This window comes from Anabrus simplex, chromosome 1 (genome assembly GCF_040414725.1).
Source record: "Anabrus simplex isolate iqAnaSimp1 chromosome 1, ASM4041472v1, whole genome shotgun sequence".
NCBI lineage: Eukaryota > Metazoa > Arthropoda > Insecta > Orthoptera > Tettigoniidae > Anabrus > Anabrus simplex.
In genome coordinates, this window is record NC_090265.1 from 832,210,110 (window position 1) to 832,232,904 (window position 22,795).

At 40.6% G+C, this 22,795-nt stretch overlaps 1 long non-coding RNA gene across 1 annotated transcript in view; it reads left to right on the plus strand.

Annotated features, from left to right (window-relative positions):
• The first annotated feature begins 21,525 nt into the window (after positions 1-21,525).
• Positions 21,526-22,795, plus strand: part of LOC136873935 (uncharacterized) — a 34,062-nt gene continuing 32,792 nt past the window's right edge. The window contains exon 1 of the long non-coding RNA XR_010860204.2: positions 21,526-21,681. This is a non-coding gene — a long non-coding RNA (uncharacterized lncRNA). The remainder of the gene's footprint in view (positions 21,682-22,795) is intronic.

Below are 22,795 nucleotides of genomic sequence, written 5' to 3' on the forward strand. Positions count from 1 at the left end.
GTTACAACAACTTCCTCCCTATAACCTTACAACGAAAATAAAACATTATACCACAATTCTCTCATTACTACACATTTCTCATGTACCTCTTCTTATTAATCTACCAGAATATATATATTCGCCGCCTCTGTGGTGTAGTGGTTAGCGTGATTAGCTGCCACCCCCGGAGGTCCGGGTTCGATTCCCGGCTCTGCCACGAAATTTGAAAAGTGGTACGAGGGCTGGAACGGGGTCCACTCAGCCTCGGGAGGTCAACTGAGTAGAGGCGGGTTCGATTCCCACCTCAGCCATCCTCGAAGTGGTTTTCCGTGGTTTCCCACTTCACCTCCAGGCAAATGCCGGGATGGTACCTATCTTAAGGCCACGGCCGCTTCCTTCCCTCATCCTTGCCTATCCCTTCCAATCTTCCCATCCCCCTACTAGGCCCCTGTTCACTATAGCGGGTGAGGCTGCCTGGGCGAGGTACTGGTCATACTCCCCAGTTGTATCCCCCGACCAAGAGTCTGAAGCTCCAGGACACTGCCCTTGAGGCGGTAGAGGTGGGATCCCTCGCTCAGTCCGAGGGAAAAGCCGAACCTGGAGGGTAAACAGATGATGATGATGATATATATATTCTCATTTCGCTTCCATTAAATAATATTTCTATTATGGTTTGACACTCCCACGACGATATATTCATCTTATAAAACACAGATTCCTAATATAATCCATCTCTTCGTATGATAAAGTCATTACAGCCATGTCAGTCGATTTGGTTTACTCAAAGATTAGGTTATGCTCTGCAATTAATGTCCACTCTTTTCAATCTTCCCTTATTTCATAGTAAAATAAACTTTCCGTGTAAATTGGAATGTTAATATCAATATACACACCTCACGTATGTTGACAGTAACCTATAATTGCATTTTGGTTATATCTGCTACTTAAATTGACACACACTCGCGGTTAATTGCTTAAGATCTAATACTGACATTCACAATCTGGCACATATAGTTCGTCTATAGGTAACACTCAATTGCCTTTAATACAACAACTACTATTAAATTTATATGTATATCGGAAACTTATCTCTTATTTCGACTCGCGTTGGTCAGCTGCTGGCTTCTTCTTCTTCTTCTTCTTCTTCTTCTTCTTCTTGAAAGGTGTGGTTGGACTCATGTGTTATCGTCCAAGCTGCTGGCTCCTGGTTGTACGCTATGCCATCTCTGAGAAGTTATATTCCATCTCCGGTCACGTCACAGCTGGTTACTGGGCGTCGTAGTCTTGGTCTCCGTCATAGTAGCCTGGGCAGTCTTTCTCCATCAGGTTAAGCGGTTCTCATCATGCTGGCGGTGTCCATGCAAGAATAAAACAATATTATACTAGCAGAATAATTATCTAATTCATTCATTTTAAACATTAGCAGATGTGAATAAATGCTAGTATTTTTCCTATATCTTGAAATTGCACTTTTATATGAATTTAAATGCGGCTTATTCTCATCAAATAGGTCTTTTTCTTCATGCTGGCTAGCACTTCTAGGTATTATTTCTGTTATTTTTTATTATATTCAGCCACTTATAGTGCTAGAATTTGCCCTTTCTCTTCGATCTTGCACCGGTCCGTTTATTCCTTTTCTTCCAATATGTGAAATTGAAATATACAGGGTGAGGCGAAATTCGCGCACTCGGGCGTCACAGCGTGACTACTCACATGCCAGCAATAAAATAATGTCTCTCACATAAGATCGTCCGGCGAGTAGAAAAAGAACCTTGAAGAGTGGCAGTCTGGCAACACTGTAACCACGTGTACGGTAACTACCTCTGTCAGCACGTGACAGTCGTCCTGTACAGTTCGGTGCAGTGGATAGAGTTCTGGTTTAGCATGCAGGAGGTCGAGGGTTCGACCCTGGGTTGAGGCGCTTTTTAATTTGCTAATTTCCATTGGATATTACATACTCAAATACAGTAAGACACCGTTTCTTAGGTCAGATGTATCCTACATTTGCAAAATTTAGTTACGCTGAACACGTTGTAACGCATCTAGTAGATGAAGTGGTGCTAATAAATTCACGCCCACGACGTGGAAAGGGCGTCTTTCAAAGCTGACCAATGAAAACGAATGTTCGTCCATTTCTAGGATCGTAGTATGTAAGTGCAAATGGTTTCTAGAGGACCAGCTGCAATCGCTGTTGACGATTAAGATGCCAGATACCATACCACCTGGACTACATTTACGAAATAAGAAAACATACGCCTCAACCGAAGATCGACCCCTCAACCTCCTGCATGCTAATCCAAAACTCTATCCACTGCTGCAACTGTACAGCATGACTAGGATGTGCTTACAGAGGTAGTTACCCTACATGTGATTTTACAGTGTTGCCTGATTGCCACTCTTCAACGACCTTTTTTTTTTTTTGCTACGGGCTTTACGTCGCACCGACAGAGATAGGACTTATGGCGACGATGGGATAGGAAAGACCTAGGAGTTGGAAGGAAGCGGCCGTGGCCTTAATTAAGGTACAGCCCCAGCATTTGCCTGGTGTGAAAATGGGAAACCACGGAAAACCATCTTCAGGGCTGCCGATAGTGGGATTCGAACCTACTATCTCCCGGATGCAAGCTCACAGCCGCGCGCCTCTACGCGCACGGCCAACTCGCCCGGTCAACGACCTTTTTCTCCCGGATATACTCGCAGGACGAACTTTTGTGAGATACATTTTTATATTGCTGGCATGTGAGGAGTCGTGCTGCGACGCCCGAGTGCGCGAAATTTTCGCTTCAACCTGTATACGTTTCCCCTCGTCTTGACTAATTCTTTAGCTGTGAATAATCGAATTCTTCACCAATATTTATATTTTAAATACACAGTTCTCTTCCTTTTTGTTGGTCAGCCTTTCCTTAAATTATTTTTTCAAATGCTATCTTCTTTCTCAAAGTAGTAAGAATTAATGGAATTCAATTATTTCTCAAGACAATAGTTGTTCCAATATGAAACCCTTTTCCGATGGTCTTTCATAAGTCTCCGCCTTCTAAACTGTGATTAACTTGCTTCTTTGTGACAGTTCATATGTCGCATGAAGCCAGCGCACGCCATTTTGTCCGCTATGTCTCTGCGAGTAGGATCGCCTCGACTTTAACGTAATGGTACAGTACTGACAGGGGTTACACAAGGCTGTAACCACTCATTTTTGTTGTTCATAGTTTACATGGATCATCTGCTGAAAGGTATAAAGTGGCAGGGAGGGATTCTGTTAGGTGAAAATGTAGTAAACAGTCTGGCCTATGCTGACGAATTGGTCTTAATGGTCTTAATGGCAGATTTTGTCGAAAGCTTGCAGTCCTTTTTTTTTTTTTTTTTTTTTTTTTGCTACTTGCTTTACGTCGCACCGACACAGATAGATCTTATGGCGACGATGGGACAGGGAAGGGCTAGGAGTGGGAAGGAAGCGGCCATGGCCTTAATTAAGGTACAGCCCCAGCATTTGCCTGGTGTGAAAATGGGGAAACCACGGAAAACCATTTTCAGTGCTGCCGACAGTGGGGTTCGAACCTACTATCTCCCGAATACTGGATACTGACCGCACTTAAGCGACTGCAGCTATCGAGTTCGGTAAAGCCTGCAGTCTAATATACTGAAACTTGAAAATGGGTGCAATGAGTATGGTATGAAAATTAACCTTTCGAGGACTAAACTGATGTCAGTAGGTAAGAAATTCAACAGAATTGAATGTCAGATTGGGGTAAAAACCTGGAACAGGTAGATAATTTCAAGTATTTAGGATGTGTGTTCTCCCAGGATAGTAATATTGTAGGTGAGATTGAATCAAGGTTCGGTAAAGCTAATGCATTGAGCGCGCAGTTGCGATCAACAGATTCTGTAAGAAGGAAGTCAGCTCCCGGACTGAACTATCTTTATATCGGTCTGTTTTCAGACCAACTTTGCTTTATGGGAGCGAAGGTAGGAGAGACTCAGGATAACTCATTCATATGTTAGAAAGAAGTAACAGACATGAAAATAGCGGGAATGATTGCTGGTACAAAACGGTGGAATCAATGGCAGTAGGTTACTCGGAATTAGGATATGATTATGATGATGATGTTGCTTGTTGTTTGGAGGGCCTAACATCTAGGTCATCGGTCCGAATATGGAGATAAAGGCTAATTTAAGAATGAGCTCGATGGATGAAGCTGTACGCATAAAGAGGCTTGGACGTTCGGGTCATGTGTGGCGAATGGCGGAGGATGTTACCTAGGAGAATAATGGATTCTGTTATGGTGGGTAAGAGAAGTAGAGGAGACCAAGACGACGATGGTTATACTCAGTTTCTAACGATTTGAAGATTAGAGGTGTAGAACTAAATGAGGCCACAGCACTAATTGCAAATAGAGGATTGTGACGACGCGTAGTAAACTCACAGAGGCTTGCTGACTGAACGCTGAAAGGCACAACGGTCTACAATGATGTATGTACGTGATTTCAAAATAAAACCTTAATCACTTTGTGTCATTTCAGCTGTATTTTAAATTTAAGATACCCTGCGTTATCCGATTCTTTTTTTTTTTTTGCTAGGGGCTTTACGTCGCACCGACACAGACAGGTCTTATGGCGACGATGGGATAGGACAGGCCTAGGAGTTGGAAGGAAGCGGCCGTGGCCTTAATTAAGGTACAGCCCCAGCATTTGCCTGGTGTGAAAATGGGAAACCACGGAAAACCATTTTCAGGGCTGCCGATAGTGGGATTCGAACCTACTATCTCCCGGATGCAAGCTCACAGCCGCGCGCCTCTACGCGCACGGCCAACTCGCCCGGTGTTATCCGATTCAACCGGCGTCATGTATGTCCGGATATTAGAGATTTTACTGTACCACAAATACCTTAGTAATTAAGAGAATAAGATATCTTTTATGTACTGAATCTCAGTGATGGAAGTCTAGCGTGTAGACACCCTATATACAGCATGCACGTCAGTGAAGTAGGTACCTACCTAAGATGAATTCTAATTATGAAAACAGCGCAAACAACCAGCCCCCGAGCCACAGGAATTAACCAATAAACCTAACCCTACGCGGGCGGAATCGTTTTAAGTCTCTGTACACTGTCCGAAATTACGGCAAATTAAAACTCATACAAAATTATCCAACGCTAGCTATTAACATACATAAGGACGTAATATTAATTAGTTACCTTGAATATTCGATGTGCTCCATCGCAGAGGTACGTAAGATATTATCGAATTTTTTCGCGGCAGCATGTTAGTGCAAAAAAATGTTAAGAGTCATTCCACAAAAAAACTTATTACGCCATTCGAAGTCCTTATATCAGATAGTGTTGAAGATCTGATTCTGCATTGTTCTAGTTGGAGGTGTTGCCTGTTGTTTCCGTCTGTTTTCATGAATTACTGTTTTCTGGTGAATTATGTCAAAATATTGGTATCAAAAAATAGTGAAAAGTACTCTGTAGGCTCAGTCACCACGTCGATATATGAATGTTAAACTGGTACTTGATTAATGCTGTATTTAAGAATGGTACTTGCAGGTATCGGGTCTAAGTTACAGTACTTACCTCAATCCTTTCGCCAGCTGTTACATTCTCCGGGGCACCTGAGACGCTCTTGCACTGAGAAGACTTACTAGTTGAATTTTTGTCTTCGGACACTTCAAATGAAAAATCTACTACTCCTTCTAAAAATGTTTTCATTCCTCCCCTGAAGGGCGAGTCGGGCCTCCTAGACGGTGACGCCGTCTCTCAGACCGGGAGATTTATTACGGTGAAGGAGATGCTCGGAGAAAGTGAGGGGGTTGGCGGCCGTGGCCTATACTAGGAACTGTCCCGGCATTCGCCTTAGTGCAGGAAAATGGAAAACTACGGAAAACCATTCTCAGGACAGCTGACGGTTGTGGCCAGCCGTGAGTTCCAGCCCTGTCCCGTCTCCCGAATTCAGAGGCGTAGAGCCACGGTAGAGCCATGGCCATCCCTCCACTGCTTGGTTGGTCGGTCAGAGTGCAGAGCTGCCGGACCACGAAGCAGTCACCGCTACCTGAGGGCCGAGACCCACTCTGCATCTACCGACCATGGAAAAGCACTTTCATCTACATCCGTAGGGTTCAAAATTGAAAATATACACTGCTCACTGAATCTGTTTTTACTAACCACGTCAAAAAATAGCTATATAAATCACAAAAAGCCGGTCTCAAAACTCGCGACGCACGCTTGACTGAACACGAAAGTCTCTTACAGCTCCTAAAAAGGTAGCAAGAAGATAACGCAACTCGATTCGAAGATTCTCCTTTCAGTAAGACCTATAAATGTCGTTTATTGCCATCTGCTGAGTTTTTTTTTATTACTACGTGGTCGGTGACACTGGAATCTTGGACCATTTAATATATTAAATTCCGCCCTCTGAGGGTTAAAATTACTAACGCGGCAGAAAATCGAAGCCAGGACCACATGATCCGTGGCCGTGGAGCCAGACAATTTTTTTTTTTTTTTTTTGGTTATCTGATTACTAACAGAGATTCTAGTTTCGAAAACTGAGCAGGTTATGCACAACAAAAATTAATACTAATGTGATACTTGATCTCGCTTACTGAACCAGTCTGTTCATTTATATCAGACTGAATTCCGCTGAGTATCAGCCTTAAGTCGGTCTCCACAGGCTACGGTATTTGTCTGTGATGTGCTCGACTCTTGAAAAACGTTGCTCGCATAAATATATTGTCCACATGGGGTACCAAGAATTTGATTCCCTCTCGGTGAAAAATGAAATATCGTATAGCTTTTAGTGCCGGGATATCCCAGGAAGGGTTCGGCTTGCCAGGTGCAGGTCTTTCTATTTGACTCCCGCAGGCGACCTGCGCGTCGTGATGAGGATGAAATGAGGATGAAGACAACACATACACCCAGCCCCCGTGCCAGTGGAATTAACCAATTAAGGTTAAAATCCCCGAACCCGGGACCCTCTGAACCGAAGGCCAGTACGCTGACCGTTCAGCCAACGAGTCGGACTCCCTCTCGGTGAACTCCAGTTAGACATATCGGGCTTTAATCTAAATGCTAGAAATAGAAAAGCCAATTGAGGGCCAAAGATGGAAAAGGGTAAAATTGCCGAAATACGAAAAATGTGGGGGGTTTTGTAATAAAGGGATGTACTAGTCATGCCGCATATGGTGGTAACTTGTGCGTGTGCCTGAGGTTATTAGTTTAGTTGGTTGGAAGTTCATCAAGTAGAGCCACAGTCCATTGTGCCCAGCTGAGTTTGGTGGGGTAGGGTGAATGTGCCAACGTCTCGCGCTGCAATTCTTCTGTGCTGTCCATTGGCTAAATGGTTAGCGTGCTGGCCGTTGGTCACTGAGGTCCCGGGTTCCATTCCCGGCAAGGTCGGGAATTTTAACCGTAAATGGTTAATTTCTCTGGCACGAGGAGTGTGTGTATGTGTCGTCATCATCATTTCATCCTCAGCGTGACGCGCAGGTCGCCTACGGATGTCAAATCAACAAGACCTGCATCTGGCGAGCCGAACTTGTCCTCGGACACTCCTGGCACTAAAAGCCATACGCCATTTCATTTCATTATTTTTTTTCATTGTGTCAGTATGTTATCACTCATGTATTTTCTCATTTCTGAGCAACTTAATTAATGAAATGAAATTTTCTGAAGCTAAATATTGTTATGTTATTATATAAAATATATTGGATGTAGTATACTTGCACTTCAAAGGCCGTAGGTGATCATTAATTCCTGGTCTCCTTTGGTAGGTTCCTTTTGCTAGTGGCTACACGTCGCACCGACACGGATAGGTCTTATGGAGACGATGGGACAGGAAAGGGCTAGGAGTTGGGAGGAAGCGGTCGTGGCCTTAATTAAGGTACAACCCCAGCATTTGCCTGATATGAAAATGGTAAACCACGGAAAACTATCTTCATGGCTGCCGAAGGACTCTTTTGGTAGCGAAGGGTGAAAGTGCCATTGTGCTTGGGAACTGTATTTTGGCGTTTCCTCGAAAAGAAATGTTTCTAATATTAATAATTACTAATGTTATTGACATTACATCCCACTAACTGTTTTTACGGTTTTCGTAGACGCCGAGGTGACGGGATTTATTCCCACAGAAGTTCTCTTACGTGCCAGTAAATCCACCGACACGAGGCTGACGTATTTGAGCATCTTCAAATACCAACGGACTAAGCCAGGTTCGAACCTCCAAAATTGGTTTAAAGGCCAGCAGACACTTGGTGTATTCGACAGCAGTATGCTATGTGCCGCCACTGGGTTTTGTCATCTCCTGATCTCATCATAACCTTCCTTCATATCACACACAAGCGCGTAGGTCATCCATGGGCGACAACAGAAAGTCCTGCAACAGGCGAGCGAGCATGTCCTGGGATATTCCAGGCACTAAAAACAATATGCAAAGTAAATAACGTGCGTTCAGCAAGAACTCCACTCGTAAACCACTCATTCATTACGTACACTTACAGTTAACCATGCTCTCGGCGCTGCCGGTTCGCGCATTCTATTCCCGCTACTCGGGAACAAAGCAAGCATTTCCCTAGACAAGCAGAAACGGCCAAAGTGCCGGTAACTTTCTGCTGGTTGTCCCTGTATTACACTACGTACTAACGTGCAGTTTTCTATACTCGGCAGTTAGCGTCACTCCCGTCGGAGTGTCTACCTTGCAAGGGCTGCACCAGGCAACGATAGGGTTGCGTGTTCAGATAACGTTTAGAGCTATGCCGGCGGGAGCACATGGTCCTGGTAGAACCACCGAAGCCGGACAGATCTAAGGGGATGATCCAGACTAAGAGTGATACACTGGTCCTCCAGGTTGGGGGTTGGACATAGGGTTAACTCCCCTACCTCGTAAAAAGACAAATGTTATGGACAGCCTAAGACAGGAAAAGCTGATAAATTTGTGACTACCCGGCGAGGAAAGCGGCTTAAGAGAAGGAAAAATGATGTCATAGTAGCAACGTGGAATATAAGGACATCAAAGAGACCTGGCAAGTTGAAGGTATTAAGGAATGGACTGGATAAGTATGGAGTGAATACAACAGCATTGCTGGAACTAAGATGGAGGCAAGACAAAGCAAAGTAATCCCCGTACAGGCCATGAAGGCCCTTGGAGTGGTGGAAGGTAAAGGCTTCCACTATCTGTAACCTCGGCACTTGATGGGTAGAGTGGTTAGCTACACGCCACCGAGCTCGATAGCTGCAGTCGCTTAAGTGCGGCCAGTGTCCAGTATTCGGGAGATAGTAGGTTCGAACCCCACTGTCGGCAGCCCTGAAAATGGTTTTCCGTGGTTTCCCATTTTCACACCAGGCAAATGCTGGGGCTGTACCTTAATTAAGGCCACGGCCGCTTCCTTCCCACTCCTAGCCCTTCCCTGTCCCATCGTCGCCATAAGACCTATCTGTGTCGGTGCGACGTAAAGCAACTAGCAAAAAAAAAAATAGCTACACGCCCGACCGCCTTTGCCCCCAGGAATTAACCTGGTACTCATTTTTGGTGTAGACTGAGTGAACCTCAGGGCCACGTGCATTTCCGGAAGTGGAAATCTCATTTCTTAAATTTTACGACTTCCTGACGGAGATTCGAACCCATGTTATTCCCGGCGAACCGAGCACAGCTTTACCAGGCAGCCCCTGTACTAAGATGGAAGGATCAAGGGATAATAATGTCTGGTCAACATATCCTGACCTACAGTGGAGGAGAAGAAGGCAGTAATGGCACAGGATTCCTCATACAAAAGTCTGTAAAGCAACGCTTGATCAGCTTTACTGCAATCGACGATAGGGTGTGCTCTTTGAGACTTCGGGCAGAATTCTTCAATGTTACGAAGTTTTGTGTGTATGCCCCTACTGAAGAAGGAGGAGAAGATGCATTTTACACTAAATTGGAAGAAGAAATTTAAAAAAATTCAAAGACATGACGTGAAAATGATCCTTGGAGATCTAAATGCAAAGATTGGAAGAGAAGGGGTGTATAAACACACAGTAAGGAAAGAAAGCTTGCACGAAGTCAGTAATGATAATGGTTTGAGGGTGATTGACTTTGCTACTGGAAGTAGATGATAATCAAAAGTACTTGGCACCCGCGGAAAAACATAAAAAGGAGACATGGGTATCACCAGATGGAATAACAAGAAATCAAATAGACCATGTTATCATACACCGGCGGCATGCATCGGACATCACATGTGTTAGAAGTTGAAGAGGTGCTGATGCTGATTCAGACCATTAACTTGTAAGAATAAAATACAGAAAAAATAGACTTGGCGAGGACGGAAAATGTAAGAGGAAAGACAAAGCATAATGTAGAGGGTCTTAAAATTAGGAACTGCGAGAGAAATACAAGAAGTAGCAGAATCTTTGGAAGTAAGAAAGGAGTTATGGGAGAAAGGAGAAGTGGAAAGTAAGTGGGAGATACTGAGAACAACTATCAAAGAAGTTTCAGATGATACTTTGGGGAATAACGAACATGTAAAGGGAGCAGAATGGTTTGATAAAGAATGCTTAACACTAATTCAAGAGAGGAATGAAGCTAGGAATATAATGCTTCAGAGGAGGACAAGGCAAACAGTGGAAGAGTACAGAGAGAAGCGGAGAAGAGCCGACAAGATATGTAGATCAAAAGAAAGAGCTTCTGAGAGAAGGAGAATCGAAGAACTGGATGAAATGAAGGATAGAAATGAGATACGAAAGTTTTATGAGAGAACAAAAGATCTTAAGAGAGGATTTAATCCCAGAGCTGTTTTCTTTAAGTACGAAGATGGAAACCTCGTCGGCGACAAAAGGAAAGTGCTCGAAAGATGGCAGGAGTATTTTTACAAGGTACTCAACGAAAATAATGAAGATTTCAGAGAAAAGGTAAACATCAGTGATGATGGGGAAGAAAGAGAATCGCATGGAAAGTTAACAAAGCAGCCAGATTTAGAAGAGGTCAAGGTAGCAATTTAAAACATTGAAGAACAACAAAGCCCCTGGTGAAGATGGGATGGAGACAGAAGTGTTGGGATATGGGGGAGAAGGAGTAGTGAAGACTGTTCATGAGTTGATAAAGGAGGTTTGAATGAAGGAAGAAATGCGCAAAGGTTGGACACTGGGAATAATATATCCAATATATAAGAAAGGAGATAAGACAGTGTGTGGAAATTATCGAGGGATTACTTTGCTGGATGAAACATACAAGGTTTTCAGTAAGATATTAACCTCAAGAATTGAACTATGGATGGAAAGGATACTGGGGGATTACCAAGCAGGTTTTAGAAAAAATCTCCCTATACCGGATCAGATTTTTATATTGCGACAATTACTGGAAAAGTTTAATGAGTATGACAAGCAGCTACACCAGCTGTATGTTGCTTTTAAACAGGCATATTACAGTCTAGATAGAGGCAAAATTTATAAAATTATAAGAGTGTTTGGAATCCCGAGGAAATTGGTTAGGTTGACAGCTTGAAAACAGCAGTATGCAAGGTGAGAGTGGAACAAGATCTGTCAGAGGCGCTTTTAGTTGAAAAGGGTCTGATACAGGGAGATGTTCTCTCCACACTCCTATTCAATTTAGCACTGGATAAAGTAAAGTACCCATCAACCCAGGGGGAACCATCCTGAACAGATTAGTACAAATGATAGCATATGCTGATGATGTTGCAATTATTGCACGAAACGAAAAAGCACTTGAAGAGAACTATGCTTTATTTGAAGAGAAAGCATGGGAATCAGGGTTAGAAGTTAATATAAAACAAATTATATGAAGACGGGAGATACAGAGGGAGCAAGAGGAAGGAGCACAGTGCGAATACATTGGAAGGAACTAGGCTCAATAATAACTGCAGACAATAAGACCTCTGTTGAAATACAGGAAAGAATAACAAGTGGGAACCGATGCTCTTACGCCTTGTAAAATATGTTTAAATCCAGGAATGTCAGTAGGCATACGAAAACAAAAATATACACAACAGTACTAAGACCTATAGTGATGTACGGCTCAGAATTCCAGGTGATGACTACTATAGAAGAGCAGTGACTGTTACTTTGGGAAAGGAAGATACTGAGAAAGATATATGGATCAGTTAGAGATCAGGATAGATGGAAAATGAGGACAAATGCAGAGCTGCAAGGATTACTTGGCTAGCCAGATATAGTTGTTAAAATTAAGCAGGAAAGAATTAGGTGGGCTGGTCATGTTCAGAGAATGGCGGAAACCAGTACTGTCAAAAATGTATTTATAGGAAAACCGGAAGGAAGGAGGAGTAGAGGAAGGCCCAGGAAGAAAAACGTGGGAGTTAAATGCTGGAGAAGGAAAGCCGAGGAACGGGACGAATGGAGGCAGGTGATTAATCAGGCCAAGGAGTAGCGCTGACTAGTATTTAAGTATGCAAGTAAGTAAGGTAAAACAAATAACATGTTGTTTTACCTCAGAGAATTCTTGAGCACGGACATTCCAAAGATTGAAGTGTGGCAATAGCTAAAGTAATCGTACAGCTTTGCTTACACTAGGAACTAAAACATGAATAGGTGGCCTGGTCATGTTCAGAGAATGGCGGAAACCAGTACTGTCAAAAATGTATTTATAGGAAAACCGGAAGAAAGGAGGAGGAGAGGAAGGCCCAGGAAGAAAAAAGGTGGGAGTTAAATGCTGGAGAAGGACAGCCGAGGAACGGGACGAATGGAGGCAGGTGATTAATCAGGCTAAGGAGTAGCGCTGACTAGTATTTAAGTATGCAAGTAAGTAAGGTAAAACAAATAACATGTTGTTTACCTCAGAGAATTCTTGAGCACGGACATTCCAATGATTGAAGTGTGGCAATAGCTAAAGTAATCGTACAGCTTTGCTTACACTAGGAACTAAAACATGAAAATTCTTAACATTTTGATTGATCAAAATAAATAAATAAATAAATAAATACATAAATAAATAAATAAATAAATAAATAAATAAATAAATAAATAAATAAATAAATAAATAAATAAATAAATAAATAAATAAATAAATAAATAACATCGTAACGACCGTGTGTCTGTACATTGATTATTTTGGAGTAATTTCCGTACAGTTATCCGTTTCAGGTGTAATAGTGACCATCTGCATCATTTTTAGCTTTGGTGTCTGTTTGTCTGTTTGTCTGTTTGTCTGTCCCTCTATAACTTGAAAACTACTGGATATATTTACACCAAACTTCATATTCAGAATCCACCTATCCTTGGGTGGGTTTTAGCGCAAATATCGTTTCTAAATCCCTGAAACCGAAACCGTGATTTTGCACTCCCTCAAAGTATACACAACCGAAATTAATGGAAATCTACCTGCCTTAAAGAAAATTAATTTCTAATTTTTTTTCTCATGTGCATCATTTCGACAACAGGATTTAATAAGGGAGATATCATTAACGGACCGTTTTTCGGTACAAATCCCGGCGGACTTAACGCAAGAGCGGGTGCATGTAAAGCGTATTTCTTACAACTTGAAAACTACTGAAGATATTTGAACCAAACTTTATATATCGCATCCATCTGTCCAAGGGTAGGTTTCCTTGGTGTCAGTTAGTTTGTTTGTTTCTTTGTTTGTTAGTCTGTTGGTCTCTTTGTCTTTCTATAACTTGAAAACTACTGGATATATTTCCACCAAACTTCATATTTAGAATCCACCTGTCTTTGGGTAGGTTTTAGAGCAAATATTCTTTTAAATCCCTGAACTAATTGGGGGTTTATACGAAACCGAAACCGTGATTTTGCACTCCCTCAAAATATACACAACCAAACTTAATGGATATCTACCTGCCTTAATGGAAATTAATTTCTAAACCTTTTTTTCTCTGGTGCATCATTTCGATACCAGGATTAATAACGGAGATATCATTAACGGACCGTTTTCCCACCGGACTCGCAAGAGCGGGTGCGCGTAAAGCGTATTTCTTACAACTTGAAAACTACTGAGATATTTGAACCCAACTTTATATTTAGCATCCACCCCTCCAAGGGTAGGTTTTAAGCTTTATACCACTTCAAATTCCCGGAATGGACTGGGATTTTATAGGGGACCGAAATGGTGATTTTTTACTCTCCCACAATATTTAAAGTACAAGACTAACCTGACTGGAAATCGATCAAACTGTTTGGAAATCCAATTCCAATTTCCTTTTCTCATGTGCATTGTTCAACGGGAGGATTAATAAGGGAGATAACATGAAAGGTCGATTTACAGGCTAAGTCTAGCGGACATAGCCCAAAAGGTGTGGAGCAGATTCCTTATCTATCTAGATAAATCATATCGTAACGACCGTGTGTCTGTGCATTGACTATTTTGGCGAAATTTTCGTACGGCATTCCGTTTAAGGGGTAATAATGACCACCTGCATATTTTTTAGCTATAGTTTCCTGGAAGTCCTAAATTTTACCCCCCCCCCCCTCGCCCAAAATCAAGATTGCCTCACAATCTGCCACACGAACTGAAAAATTGGAATTAAGCAAATGATGTACCGTTTAGGAGCAGTAAATCTCGAAATGAAGGTTTGCAGTCTCAAACGTGCCCATGCTTATCTGTCATCTATATCAAAATAATAGCAAAGACCGTCTGTCTATACATTGGCTATTTTGGCGGAATTTCCGCACAATTATCCGTTTCAGTTGTAATAATGACCATCTGCATATTTCTTAACTTTGGTGTCTGTTTGTCGGTTTGATTGCATGAGTTTTTATAACTTGAAAAGTACTGAATATATTTCTACCAAGCTTGATATTTAGAATCCACCTGTCCTTGTGTAGGTTTTAGGGCCAATGTTATTTCTGAATACCTAAATTTACTGGGGGTTTATCCGAAACCGGAACGATGATTTCGCACTTCCTCAAAATATGCACATCCGAAATGAATCGAAATCTGCAATCCTTAATGGAAATCCATTTCTAAAACTTTTGTTCTCATGTGAATTTTTCGAGAGATATCATAAACGGTTGGTTTTGCAGGTTAAGTCCAGCGGACGTAGCCAAAATGTGTTGTACGTGGAGAAGATTCCTTATCTATCTATATAAAATCGTAACGACTGTGTGTGCCTGTACATTGACTATGTTGGTGAAATTTTCATACAGATACCCGTTTGAGGGGTAATAATGATCGCCTGCATATTTTTTGGTTTAATTTCCTGAAAGTCATATTTTTAACCCCCTCACCCAAAATCCAAATTGCAGCATAATCTGCCAGACAAGCAAGAAAATTGAAATTTGGCAAAATTATACGTTTTAGCCTGTAACGAACGAAAAATTCACAGCTTTATTTTTTTCATTTTTTCCCCCCGAAGAATATCGAAATAAGGAAGCAATTTTAATGATGGTGCAGACCTTCGTTTCGAGGTATATCGTGGGATAAAAGAGAAGTCCTATCACATAATGGATGGCACAATCTTCGTTGAATTAGGAGTGATCTTCAACCTTGGTCTTATGACTTTTTGTCGTATCTGTATCGCTTATACGTTAGATTCGTCTCTATTTCTCAATTTTAAGTAAATTTGGACTATTTCAATCACTTACAGGAAAGATGATCAAACTCTACACGAACATTGGCCCACCCAGTACCCATATGTGAGCCAAATGATATGTCACATAAAAGTAATGCAATGTAAGATAATCTTACACAAATTTCAACCTATTCAACGTTTCTGACTCAATCTGACCCATCAATAGATGAGATGAGAGAAAATATCATAGGACTAGTCATTTAGATCGCTAAATACTGCGCCTTACCGTAAAATCCTTTGTCAATATGACGTACCGTTTAGCAGCAGTTAATCTGTAAATGAAGGTCTGCAATATTGTAAACATGCATATACTTTCGTATGTCCATCTATATATACTCATTGATGTCGATTTGTAGCAATCGAGAAAGGGTGTGTCTGCTATTGTAATCAGTACTCCCTACACCGACTTTGACTGCTGGCAGTAGGAATGGGGTCTTTCTCCAACTCCTGTGTAACTGGCCTACAATTTTAATGAATAATTCACTTCTCGATTTGTCTTGCAGAAGGCAAGGGATCATGCAGTTTTGTGTTTGACTCTAGGTCAGGGTGCCCGCCATTATAAACGTTCCAATCTAAAATTTGACTAGCATTAGGCATAGTGGCCTGCTATTTTCATGGAAACTCACTAATTCTGTGTGACTGGCAGTAAGCTGGCTGGCAGCAGTGAAAAGGGCCTGCCATTATAATGATAACTGTACAACTCAATTTTGACTGGTGGTAGGAAAGTTGCCTGCTATTATAATAAAAACTCCTCAACTGTAATCTGTCTGAAGGTAGGAAGTGGGTCTGTCATTGTAACTAAAACTCCCCAAATCGATTGTGACAGCGCAGTAGGCAATGGGGCCTACAATTGTAATGTAAACTTGCCAACTCGATTGTGAATGGCAGTATGCAAGTGAGCCTGCCGTTATCATCACAACTCCGCAACCCTCACTTTACATTGGAAACAACATATGGGGACCTCCCGATGCTATTTCTCGGATAAGGCTAAGAGACATACAATTTTAAAACAATCTCATTTACTGCACGCACAGTATTTACGTCGATATCCGTATACAATGTAGAATACCGTAGCGAAGCACGGGTACATTTGCTAGCAAATAAATAAATAAATAAATAAATAAATAAATAAATAAATAAATAAATAAATAAATAAATAAATAAATAAATAAATAAATAAATAAATAAATAAATAAATAAATAAATAAATAAATCTATATAAATAAAACTGTAGGGGGTCCGCTGTCTGTAATTTCGTTTATTTTGCCAATTTTTCAGATATTTATCCGTTTTAGGTCAACTCAAGACCGAATCGGTGGTTTTTACGTTTCGTGTCTGTTTGTTTGTCTGTTTGTCTGTTTGTCTGTTCCACCATCACGTCGAAACGGCTGGATAGATCTCAACCAAACTTCATATTTTGAGTATACTCATCCCGGGGAAGGTTTCGACATGCGTATCATTTTAAAATCTTTGAATACACGGGGGGTTTATAGGAAAACCAGAATGGTTTTTCCACCATCACGTCGAAACGGCTGGATAGATCTCAACCAAACTTCATATTTAGAGTATACTTATCCCGTGGAAGGTTTCGATATGCATATCATTTTAAAATCTTTGAATACACGGGGGTTTATAGGAAAACCAGAATGTTTTTTCCACCATCACGTCGAAACGGCTGGAAAGATCTCAACCAAACTTCATATTTAGAGTATACTCATCCCGGGGAAGGTTCGATATGCATATAATTTTAAAATCTCTGAACAGACGGGGGTTTATAGGAAAACCAGAATGGTTTTTCCACCATCACGTTGAAACGGCTGGATAGATCTCAACCAAACTTCATATTTGGAGTATACTCATACCGAGGAAGGTTTCAGTATGCATATCATTTTAAAATAATTGAATATACGGGGGTTTTATAGGGAAACCAGAATGGTTTTCCTCCATTTTCTCTTATACTATTGATTTTCTGTAAACTTCGTTTACCGTACGTGAAACGTCTCTGCATTATAAACAACTTTCGTTATGTTCATAATTTACCTTACTCTTCATATGACGGAGAAATTTACAATTTTGCGCTGGTATCATGCTCTGCATTGAGTGACCGACAGACCGACAACGAACCTACAGATTACCATGGAAACGTCTCTGACTGCATGCCAGCAGGGAAGTGACGTATTGCCATTTTCCTCATCATGCTTTTAAATTCGTGGTTGTTCCTTGGGTAGAAGGCAAGAGAGGCGTCAATCGGCCTATCTGCGGGATATTGGCGGAATATCGTTGGATGTTATAACCGTCCTCGAATAGATTAAGTAATAACACCATTAGTCATCTTATTATTTGTTTACCTAAGAATCACTGGACCTAAATTTCTCCCCTGTTACCGCTTTATTATATCCATAACTCACACTAGCATAATTTATAGAGGGGCATATGATTTTCCAATACATTAACTTGGCATTTACATATTTGTCGTTATCCGGCTGTCCTCAGTTATAATCCATTTTCTATTACTTTCAACTTTCTTAACTGTATTATTTTCTTCCTTAATTACGCCGTATGTACGCGAGTGCTACAAACTACTGGATGTATTTCCACCAAGACTCATATTTAGAATACACCTGTCCTTGATAGGTTTTAGGGCAAATATTGTTTCTAAATCCCTGAACTGACTGGGTGTTTATACGAAACCGAAACAGCGATTTTGCACTTCCACAAAATATACACAACCAAACTTAATGGAAATCTACCTACCTTGGTAGAAATTAATTTCTAAACCTTTTTTCTCATGTGCATCATTTCGATACGAGGATTAATAACGGAGATATCATTAACGGACCGTTTTTCTGTACAAGTCCCATCGGACTTGACTCACGAGAGGGTGCGTATTCCTTACAACTTGAAAACTACTGAAGACATTCGAACCAAAATTTATATTTAGCATCCACCTGTCCAAAGATAGGTTAAACGTAAATAACATTTCATGTTCCGGAATGGACTGGCGGTTTATAGGGAACCGAAATGGTGATTTTACTCTTCCACAATATGTACAAAACAAGACCAACCTGACTGGAAATGGACCAAACGTGATGGAATTCCACCTCTAAACCTTTTCTTTCATGTGCATTTTTTCGTCAGGACGACTAATAAGGGAGATATCATGAATGGTCAGTTTTGCAGGTTAAGTCCAGCGGACATAGCCCAAAAGGTGTTTTACATCGAGCAGATTCCTTATCTATATACATCAAATCGTAACGACTGTGTGCCTCTACACTGACTATTTTGGCGAAATTTTCGTACAGCTTTCCGTTTAAGGGGTAATAATGACCATCTGCATAATTTTATGTTTAGATTCCTGAAAGTCCTAATTCTTACCCGCCTCGCCCAAAATCCAGATTGCGGCATAATCTACCAGAAGAAAAAGAAGATAATTGAAATTTGACAAAATTATACGTTTTAGCCTCTAACGAACGGAAAACATCCAAGATCATTAAATTTTTCCCTTTTTATCCCCGAAGAATATCGAAATATGCAGGCAATTTTAATGATGGTGCAGACCTTCGGAAATTCCTATCACATAACGGATTGCACAATCTCCGTTCAATTTGGAATGATCTACAACCTTGGTCTTACGACTTTTTGCCGTATCTGTATCCGTTTTACGTTTGATTTTTCTCTATTAATCGATGTTAAGTCAATTTGGAATTTTCACATGCATAATTCATACTTTCGATTACTTATATGAAATACAGAATCATCAAACTCTTCACGAAAATTGGCCCACCCAGTAGCCATATGTGAGCCAAATGCTATGTATGTATCCGAAAAGTAATGTAATGTGAGATAATCTTACAAAACCTTTACCCTGTTCCACGTTTCTAACACAATCTGACCCAAGAATAGATGACGTATCATAGGACCAGCCATTTAGGCCACTAAATCCGGCGTGTCTTATGGTATAATCCTTTGTCGATATGACGTACGTTTAGTAGCAGTTAATCTGTAAATGAAGGTCTTCAATATTGTAAACACGCATATACTTTCGTATGTCGATCTATATATATTCACTGATGTCGATTTGTAGCGATCGAGAAAGGGTGGGTCTGCTATTGTAATCAGTACTCCCCACACCGACTTTGACTAGCAGTAGGAAAGGGTTCCTTCTCCGACTCCTGTGTAACTGTCATTAGTAAGGAAGGCCTACAATTGTAATGAATAGTTCACTTCTCGATTTGACTTGCAGAAGGCAAGTGAGCATGCAGTTTTGTTTAAAACTCCCCTACCCGATTGTGTTTGGCAGTAGGCAAGGGTGCCCGCCATTATAAAGAAATGTCCTCATCTAAAATGTGACCGGCATTAGGCATAGTGGCCTGCTATTTTGATGGAAACTCACCAACTTGGTGTGACTGGCAGTAAGCTGGCTGGCAGTAGGAAAATGGGCCTGGCATTATAATGATAACTGCTCAACTCAATTTCGAGTGATAGTAGGGTAATTGCCTGCCATTATAATAGAAACTCCTCAACTGTAATCTGTCTGGAAGTAGGAAAGGGGGGGCTGCCATTTTAACGAAAACTCCCCAAATAGATTATGTCCGCGTAGTAGGCAATGGGGCCTGCAATTATAATGTAAACTTCCCAACTCGATTGTGAATGCCAGTAGGCAAGTGAGCCTGCCGTTATATCACAAATCCGTAACAAACACTTTACATTGGAAACAACGTACTGGGACCTTCCCATGCTCTTTCTCGGATAACGCTAAGAGACATGCAATTTTAAAATAATCTTATTTACTGCATGTACACTATTTACTTCGATATTCGAATACAATGTAGAATACCGTAGCGAAGCACGGGTACATTCGCTAGTAAATAAATAAATAAATAAATAAATAAATAAAAACTTGTTTTGACAAATATTTATTTCCGATAATAATATATTACTTTTGTAATGGGAAACCATCATATTTAAAAGAAATAATACATTTCGCATTTAAGGGACGTGATTGAGAGAAGAGGCAGGTGACAGACTCTGGGATACACTAGCAACTACCATTACGAGTAATTCATTTACAATGCATGTATCGTAACTAAACATCATGCGGATGCATATTGGCATACAGTGCTTTTCGGGGACGCCTTGTGCATTATACGAAGAAGAAATAAACTGAAAATATAATTTTGCTCTTACGAAGGGGTATTTCTCCTTAAATTATCAGTAAATCTGCTGCGCAGGCCTCTTAAATTCACCACCCTAAAATGCCATTCGACTGTCCAAGAAAATGATCCCCTAACTTTGAGCAGGAAATATCACGTACATTTTAGATATTAAAAAAAAAAAACTAGCCCTCTAGTGCCCAGGATAGGTTTACATAGGAAAACAATTATCTTCATTCAGAATGATATTTATATGATTATTCTATAAAAATTCTACGCATAATTGAAAACTTCATGGTATGTATTGTTACTGATATGTCACAATAGGCATTAGCGGCAGAGATGTTTCATAGCGACAGGAAAATACTAAATTCCCAATGTTACACATATGTAACGCGGGGCACTAGAGGGCTAGACTATACAAACCTATCATTTGCATCATTTACTCCTTCAAAATCACGATTAAAATACAAATGCTGAGGTTGCGGGTTCGATTTCCTCTGCTGTCCGGTTGTCCTTTTTTGTTCTACATTTTTGCTTTTTCTTTCTTTTTCGCTATTTGCTTTACGTCGCACCGACACAGATAGGTCTTATGGCGACGATTGCTCTATATTTAACATCTCTCCAATATGTACTGAACAAAACTCAGTATGTTGAAGGTTTATTTCCAGTACCAATATTGAGATAATCTTCGCTCTACAGTATAGAAAAATGCAATTATCTCGATATATATCTCGTCAATGGTTACCGGTTGTAACCTAATGAACTCTGAAGCAATTCCGAGTAATTAAGATAAAGTTCGCATTGCTAAATATCCGATGGAATAAACACTTGAGAATATAATTTTTATGACCATGCCTATCAACAAGGAGGATCTGTGTATATAAATACGGGAGTGATTGAGAAGTTCACTACGGTACTGAGTACAGTGAGAAAGAAGTTACCATGAAGTTCACTCTTGTGTTGTTGGTTGCACTGATCGCGGTTTACACCGTGACAGCAGTTCCTGTGGAGGGGAAACCTGATGGAGGTAAGTTACTCGTAGTTCATATGTGTCTTATTTATATTTATTACTATGAGTATTAGAAGAAATTAACCGTTGAGACAAAAATGGATTTCCCTGTCTAGGCCTTCTCAAGACCGACCAGGATAACACAGGCCGTAATACGGAACCCAAGAGCGCAGAAATGATAGGGAAAAATTTCTACATCTTCACCAGAAATGTTCGCACATTCGGTTACATTCATCCAGGAACTCAGTTTTAAAAGGGCATAGTTTCCTGAAAGGAATTGAAGCAGTAATAATTAGGTATGACACAGTTCGTTATTACTGATGTGGAAAATAATCATATCGAAGCATATACAGAATAAATATTGAAATATATATATATTTGCTTACCGGTTTCAGCGATTAGGCCATCTTCAGAGAAAGAGAGTGTAAATAACTTATTAAAGCTACGAATTTCTATTGTACGAACAGAAGAAGTACTATGTAGTTAATTTAAAAAAGTGTAGTAAAATAAAGATGAAATTAAACCCAAAAGCAATGAGCAAGAGGCTACTCAATTTGGATCACGTCGTGATCATCTTGTGTTCGGGAGATACTGGGTTCGAACCCACCTATCATTTTCCCAATTTTCCACCAGGCAAATTCCGGGGCTGTACCTCAATTGAGGTCAAGGTCACTTCCATTCCGTCCCACTCCTAGCCCTTCCTTATTTCATCGTCGTCATGAGACCTATCTGTGTCAGTGCCACGTAAAGCGAATTATAAAAACCGTAAGAACTTAAAAAAACTTCGGCTATAAAGAAATGAATCCACCAGTGCAAAACTGTCTGAATCACCTTTGATATTCTCGTTTAAAAACTATCCTTTCCTATAGCTAATACATTCAGCTTATTAAATGTATTTCAAAAGTTTAGCAATTCTAACTACAGTATGTCTGATGAATCGAAACTATAGCTGTGGCCAGTCTCAATTAAATTTAGATACTTTAAAATGATGACCTACCCTTTCTGTCTTGAAATTCTGATGATGGTTACCAAATTGTACTTTTTCTTAAAACGAAAATCACCACCACCCCCACAGAACCAACGTTCATCGTTGTCTATCTTGGTGTCTGATTATGGATCGTCCGGGGAGTCT